Genomic DNA, 8,211 nt, shown 5'->3' with positions numbered 1-8,211 from the left:
CAGCAGCCGCCCCGCTAAGCTCCGCCCATGCTGCCACCCCGAGTTCACAACGGGACAGGCCCCCATCTCCCCTTGGCCCCGGCCCCTCCCACCGCCCCCGCCCCTCGATCCCGCTCACCAGCGTCACCGCGGCCCCGCCCCCTTCTGTTCCCGCCGCTTTCCCCCCGCTCCCTGCGAGTGCGGCCGCTCCCCCAAGTCCCCCTCGCCCCCGCGGACACAGCGCCGGAGCTGGCCCGAGTGCCGCTGCTGCCGCGTGTCTGCATTGCCCCGTGGCTCCCGGCTCTCCGGTGCCGAGCCCGCCTAGCGCGGCCGCGCTGCGTCCCCGGCGCCCCCTGTGCGCGCTACCGCGGGAACCCTGCCCCTCTCCTCCGGCAGCGTTCCCGAGCTGCCCACGGGCCCCGCGGCAGCGCAGACAACACCCACGGCAAACGCTGTCCCTGCCGCCGTTTCCGCCCAATCCCCCGGGCCCGGCACAGAGCCGGTTGCGCAGGCATCGGGGCGCCCCAGCCCCTCCCGTGCCGCCGCCGCTCCAGCCGAGCCTTCCGCGCCGGCGCCGGGCCGGCAGCTACCGCAGCTCCCAGCGGCCGCACGCCGCGCTGCGGCCGCCGCCCGTGGTCGCCCTCCCGCTCCTGCCGCCGCCGCTCGGCACCGCGGCCCCGTGCCGAGCAGTGCCGTGCCCCACCGCGGCCCCCCGGCTTCAGAGCTGCCGGATGGCGCGGCTCCGCCACCTCCTGCCCGCCATGCGATCGCCACGGCTCCCCACGCTGATCTAGCGACCCAAGCTGCGCGTGCGCAGTTGCTACACCCCCCCCCCCCCCCCCCCCAACAGCGGTATCACTGCGCGCCGCCTCATCCAACCACGGCGCTGCTTCCGGGATCAGCCGCACGCATGCGCAGTTCTATCCCCACAGCCCCGCCGCCGCCCCCCCACTGCTTTTGCCGCAGTTTTGGTGCAGCCCGGTCCCGGTTCTGAGCCCGATTCCGGTCTCGAGACGCTGCACGCTGCCACGCTGCTGTCCGCTCATAGCCGGCATCCCTGTGCCCTGTCCCGCCGCTCCTGCCGCCACCGGGTCTATACACGGCAGCACAGCAGCACGCGCCTTGCGTGTATCCTCCCGCGTCTCTGCCTCTGCCGGAACTTGAGGAGCCGGGCACGGACGCATCACCGAGAGATCCCTCCGCAGCGCGTAACTCTGCACAACCGACCCCTGATATCCCTCCGCGTTTTTGCCTTCCGCGCTCCCAGCACCGAGCGGGACTACTTTGTGTCACGACTCTTCCGCACAGCCACATCCACGCACACCAACCGTGCACCGAGGAGGGGGAGGCTGGAACACGACAGCTGCTTTAATAAATACAGCACAGACAGGGAATTATTTTGCCCCTGCAAATGCCAACCCTTGGATCCCAACACAAAAGAATTTCGAAAAAGAACTGTTCCCAAATAGCTCTGTGAAAAATGCCTGTATTTTATGAGTGGCTTTTCGCAAATATTAAAATGAATATTGTATGTGTTGTGTTAGAATGTAATGCTGTATTAATTCTCTTTAAGTACTGTGTTAAATCTAGTTTTAGGTTATAAAAATTGTTAAAATAGTAAGCTTTATAGACTCTTTTTACAGCATGCCAGGACTTGGAGGATTCTCAGTCTAAAGCTCTGCATTGCTCCTTTTACTGCACATCCCTTAGGGGAATTGTGATTATTTCAGATCTGGTCTGGGGGATCCTGCACTTCATCAGAGAGGTGGACTGCCTTTATACTAATAACTATGTATGTTTTATTTAAGTAAATTATTTACAATAATTTTCCATTTAATTACATTATTTACAATAATTTTCCAATGCCTATCACCTGTGTTAGACAGTCTGTCTCTACTATAAACTAATTTAGAAGTGTCACCATCACAGCAGAAGATGGAGGACAAGAAGAAGGAGAAGAAGGATGAGATTTCTCCATCTTGCTTCTTGAACCTCCATTCTAAAACCCCAAAATTCTACATTTTCACCCTGTGATAAATTCACTAACATTCTGCTCAGACTCTTGTGGCTCACACAAAGTTGGGAATTGTTTCCATGGGTTAAAATTGAAGCACAGGTGATTTTGCCTCCGTGCCAAGGTCTCTGAGCCTCTTGCCAGGGTCTGGAGCCCTCCAGGGCAGCCAGAGCAATGTCCTGGGTTCCAACAGAGCAGGACTTGGAAAAGCTCCTGGAATTGCTGCCACCAGCTGGGAAACTAATTTATTTTCTGTTCTTTGCCCCTTTCTGCCCATCCTCTCTCTTTCTCTGTCCCAGTGAGGGAGGAAGGCAGCCAAGGGCTCTGCTCCAGCCAGGCTGGGGCGTTCAGAGGAGGAGGAAACTCCAGGGAAAGCTGGAAGGGCTTCCCAAGCCGGGCTGAGGGTGAGGAGCTCAGAATCCCTGCCAGGTCCTGGCTGGGTCCTGCATTACCTGGGGTGGGGTGGAGCAAATCCCAAATCCCAAATCCCACAGCAGGGACAGGGGATGAATGAGAGAGGAAAGAAGCAGGGACTGAGCACATTGAAACAAATATTTACATTTATATTTATATTTATATTTATATTTATATTTATATTTATATTTATATTTATATTTATATTTATATTTATATTTATTTATATTTATATTTATATTTATATTTATATTTATATTTATATTTATATTGTGCTCTGTCACACCTCTGCATCCCCATCTCCTCTCTCCATGTCCTTTTCTGCTCTCTGCCGTGCCCAGCAGCAGCTCTGTCACCTTGAGCCAGAAGTGACCCAGACTCTCCAGCAGGCTGGTTCCACAGCAGCAGCTTTGATAGGGAAATTCTTTTATTTTATCACATTCTACTTGCTTGGCTCATTAACAAACCATCTTTCTCACGAACAGAGAAAAGAACAGAAAAACAGAGTAGGAAAACACCACCTGCAGGTCGTTTATACCAGTGTCCTGGGCTGACTATATGATGCTTTTATCCTCAGTCGTCTTGTTCTGTTTATGCTCAATAATAAGTTTTGCACCTCCCAAAATTCTCTCCCAAATTTACCCTAAACCAACACAAACACATTTAGAAAGTTATCATGGTTTCTCTACCACTCCCTAAAAAGCCTCACACATCCATTGTGAGAAAATAAATCCCGATTTATCTCTTTCTGACCAGGCTGTCACACCCGCACAGCTCCAGGATTTTGTGATCCCAGTGTTAAAAATGAGAGCAGGCTCCCGGTACTAAAGTGATTTCAACATTTATAATAAATAAATTTATAAATAAAATTAAATAAATTTATAATAAATGCTGAAATCACTTTAGTACCGGGAGTCTGCTCTCATTTTTAATATATTCATATAAGAAAAAATATTATTATAAGAAAATTAAAGTCCTAAAGCAAGGGTGCCTGGATCAAGCAGGAGCATTCCCATTGAGGATGCTGCAGAGATGTCCCTGAAGTTCCAGATGGAGCAGCACAAGATTCAGTGGGTCAGAAGCCTCTTTTTGTCCTGTTTTTTGTCCCTTTGGATTGTTTTTCTTCATTTGCATGAAGCTTTAATGGGCTTGATTGGCCCATTTCAGTTCTGTCCCAGCTGGCTCGTGTCCTGCACTTTACTGAGGTGTGTTTCCTATTTCCTTCCATATTTCCTATAATTTCCCATTTAACCCCTTTTACAATATAACAATCAAATAAAGAGTACATGCTTAATGATCTATCAACTATTTCAGAACAGTTTTTAACCCATTTTTAACACCAGCACAAGGAACCCCTTCCCCATTCATCCCTGGCATCCCTGGTGGGAGCTGCTGTGCCACTGGAGGTGCCATCCTCTGCAACAAGACATCAGAGTGTACAATCCCTCCCTTGGAGGGTTTTGTTGTCCCTTTGGATTGGTTTTTGTTTTTTGTCCCTTTGGATTCGTTTCTGTTTGGATCCTTCATTTCCATGAAGGTTTAATGGACCTGATTGGCCCATGACAGTTCTGTCCAGGCTGGCTCATTTCTCTGGGGGCGTGATGCATTTTACTGAGCTGTGTTTCCTATTTCCTACAACTGCTCATTTCACCCCTTTTACAATATAATAACCAATCTAACAGTACATGCTTAAAGATCCATCAACAATTTTAGAACAGTTTTTAACCTCTTTTTAACACCAGCACAAGGAACTCCCTGGCGCTCCTGGCATCCCTGCTGTGCCACTGGAGGTGCCACCCTCTGGAACAAGACATCAGAGTGTAAAATCCCTCCCTCGGCAGCTCCCGCCCGCCTTATCTCCCTCCCTCAGCCAAATTCCAGCTCACAGCGGCCCTGATGAGCTGCCAGGATTTTAATGAGCAGCTCCCACAGACACCTTCAGCGATGGAACTCCGAGCAGGTGCAGGAAAAGGAGCTCTGTTTGCTGCTGGCGTGTTCGAACAGCAGCAGGTACAGGAATTCTCCCTCTCGAGCATCACTCGAGCCGGGAAGTGGATTTGTTTGGCGAGGAAATTGTCGTGGAGAGCGCTTTGCTGTGGGGATGTTTACACGGTGCTTCGGAGGGGATAATGGGTGTGCTGATAAGATAAGGGAGCAGCCGGGGATTTCAGCAGGGAGGGAACACCGGCATGGCAACTGCCGGGTTGTGGCCGTAATTCTCTTTGATTTATTAAAAATATGGATATTGATCTAGTACCGATATCCAACTGTGATGGACAAAAACTCTCGAACAGTTTAGAGTTTGAAAGTTCATGTTTATTGTGGGATAACTTGCAAATACGCATCGCAATTTATAGGTGATTACAGAGTCCTTTTGTCTATACACATATTGAATATTCAAAATACAAATATTCATAATTTTGGTACATCCCATTCCCAATATGGATATTGATCTGGTACCAATATCCAAAAACTCTCTGACAGTTAAAAGTTAGAAAGTGTGTGTTTATTGTGGGATAGCTCCCAAATACACACTGTGATTTACAGGTGATTCCAGAGTCCTTTTGTCTATACAGTACTGAATACCCAAAATACAAATGCATGTTCATGACTTTGGTACATCCCATCCCCGGCTCCTATGGTAATTAGTTCAAAAGCTATTAAGCATGATAATTAGTTCAAAAGCTATTAAGTATGGTAATTAGTTCAAAAGCTATTAAGCATGCAGAGTTTGTTCCTTGAAATGGATCAGTGGTCCCTTTCACGGGGAGGGGCCCCAAAATGAGAAGTAAATGAAGTCTTCCTCGTTCTGACCTCTCTACCTTTTCAATGCAAATCTGACAAATGAACCCTTGGTAGAACTCCCATTCCCATCTTCAATTGGTTTCAGAACAGAGGGGGCCACAATTGTCTTGTGTTCCTAAAAGCTCTTTATCAGTTTCTGTATTCTTCATTATAAACCCAGCTAACCCAACATTGTGCTGACAAACAATCAATTATTAGTTAGCTACCAACTCTTAACTTCATCAAGGCCTACCCATTGATTTTGATTAATTCCAATAAAGCTTATCTCTAACTAAAATCTCAGCTCCTCTAAAATCCCTAAATCCCTTAAAGTTGATGTTTCATACTCACAAAGAGCAGCAGGCACAAGGTTCCTAGGATTTCTCCTGGGGAAGGCAGTGAGAAAGCTCAGTGGAGTGCTACAGAAATTATTACAGAAAAATTGTTTTTCTCTTTCTCGGAGCTCTCTTTCTCTGAGTCTCTCTCCTCCCTGGAGAGGGACTGACCTGCCAGGTTCTGGAGGGATTTCCCAACACGCCCAGATTTTTTTGGGGCCCCTGACACCCGTGCGTGGGCCAGGGAGGACACCTAGTGGCTGGTACCTGTGCGGGGTGCCACCCCACAGCACCTCGTGTGCTGGCACAGCTCTCCAGCCTCTCCCCTCGGCATCCTCGGCATCCTCATCTCCTCTCTCCGTGTCCTTTTCTGCTCTCCATCCCCCCTTTCTATCCTCATCTTCCTCTCCACGTCCTTCCTTCATGTCCATTTCCTCTCTCCATCCTCACCTCCCCTCTCCATCTCAATTTCTCCATCTCCCGTTTTTATCCTCATCTTCCCTCTCCGTGCCCTTCCTCCATCTCCATTTCCCCTCTCCATCTCAATTTCTCCATCTCCCCCTTCATCCTCATCTCCCCTCTCTCCATCCTATCACCTCCATCTCCGTCTCCCCTTTCCATCCTCATCGTCCCTCTCCATGTCCTTTCTCCATCTCTCCTCTCCGTGCCTTCCTCCACCTCCATTTCCTCCCTCCATCTCCATCTCATTTCTCCATCTCCATTTCCTCTCCTCTCTCCCCTTTCCATCTCCCCTCTCATTTCTCCATTTCCATCTTCTCCTCCATCTCCCCTCTCCATCTCCATCTCCATCTCCAATCTCCATCATTTCACCATCTCCATTTCCATCTTCCCTCTCCTTTCTCCTTTCTCCTTTCTCCATTTCCATCTCCCATCTCCATCTCCATCTCCATCTCCATCTCCATCTCCATCTCCATCATTTCACCATCTCCATTTGCATCTCCCCTCTCCATCTCCCATCTCCATCTCCATCATCTCCATCTCCATCTCCATCTCCATCTCCGTCATTTCACCATCTCCATTTCCATCTCCCCTCTCCGTCTCCCCCTCTCATTTCCATCTCCTCTCTCCTTTCTCCATTTCCATCTCCTCCTCCATCTCCCTTCTCCCATCTCCATCATTTCGCCATCTCCATCTCCATTTCCCCTCTCCATCCTCATCTTTCATCTCCACCTGCCCTCCCCAGTGTGTCCCCAGTGTGTCCCCAGTGTGTCCCCCTGGAATGCAGGGCCAGGCCATTCCCTGCTCCTGGAGGGAGCTGCAGTTTCCTCTCCCAACCTTCCCCACCCCTCCCTGGGTGCCAGCCAGCCCCAGGGCACCACTCAGGGCTGAGCTGGGACTCCATGGAGCCTCCAAGCTGAGTGTAATTAATGTAATGAGGGCTGGGCGGGAGGGCAGGCTGGGCTCCCTGCCTTGCCCTGCTCCAGGTGCTCCCTGCCCGTGCTCAGCATGGACAGGGATGGACAGCAGGGGTGGACAGGGATGGACAGCAGGGGTGGACAGGAGAGATGGACAGGGATGGACAGACAGGGATGAACAGGAGAGATGGACAGGGATGGACAGACAGGGATGGACAGGGATGGACAGGGACGGACAGAGATGGACAGACAGAGATGGACAGGGATGGGCAGACAGGGATGGACAAGGATGGACAGCCAGGGATGGACAGGGATAGACAGGGATGGACAGGGGTGGACAGGACAGATGGACAGGGATGGACAGACAGGGATGGACAGGGATGGACAGCCAGGGATGGACAGGAGACATGGACAGGGATGGACAGCAGGGATGGACAGACAGAGATGGACAGGGATGGACAGCAGGAGTGGACAGGGATGGACAGCCAGGGATGGACAGACAGTGATGGACAACAGGGATGGACAGGGATGGACAGCAGGGATGGATGGACAGGGATGGACAGACAGACAGGGGTGCAGCAGGTGGGCACTGCTGTCCCACCCTCAGCCTCACTGCCTGCCCTGACTCAGAGCCAGCTCCTGCTGGGGGTTCCTGGAGCTGGGGAACGTTCACAGTTTGGTTTTCCTGGGTGGGAACAGCTTTGTCTGCCAGCAGAGCAGGCAGCAGGGAGGCAAAGAGGCCTCAGGATGGTGGAGGCTGCTGAGGGGACTCTGGGCTGCAGGAACTGCCCAGGATGGAGCCCCTGGGGCAGGCTGAGAGCTGAAGGCCCTGCCACACCATGGTGGGGCTGGAAGAGGCACAAACAGGTGCTGAAGGAACCATGAGCTCAGTGCCCCTGACGTCAGAGCCGTGCTCAGCTCCCTTCCAAGGCAAACATCAGACATTTTCCATCCTGCTTCCCTCAGATGCCAAATTTCCCTCCCACCCCTGCAAGCCAGGGCTGGTGTCCACACGCTGCTGCTGGCTTGCAGATCCCTTCCTGTCACTGTAGGACACGAAACAACACGAGCACACACACCTCTGCTCTCAAGGTGAGAAAAGGGAAGTTTAATTTCTGATCCAACATTTATAGATTTCCGAAAGTGACAGGGATTGGAGGATTGGAGGGTGACAGTGCCACCTCTCCAGTGATACTGGACAAACCAACAGCCCATCACATTTCTCCTCCTCCAGAAAAGAATACAAAATAATGAGATATTTACATGACACAGACACGCAGCTCTCTCAAGGTAAAAAGAGATTTTTTAA

Source organism: Melospiza melodia, chromosome 29 (genome assembly GCF_035770615.1).
Source record: "Melospiza melodia melodia isolate bMelMel2 chromosome 29, bMelMel2.pri, whole genome shotgun sequence".
Taxonomy (NCBI): domain Eukaryota; kingdom Metazoa; phylum Chordata; class Aves; order Passeriformes; family Passerellidae; genus Melospiza; species Melospiza melodia.
Note: the sequence above shows the minus strand (reverse complement) of the source record.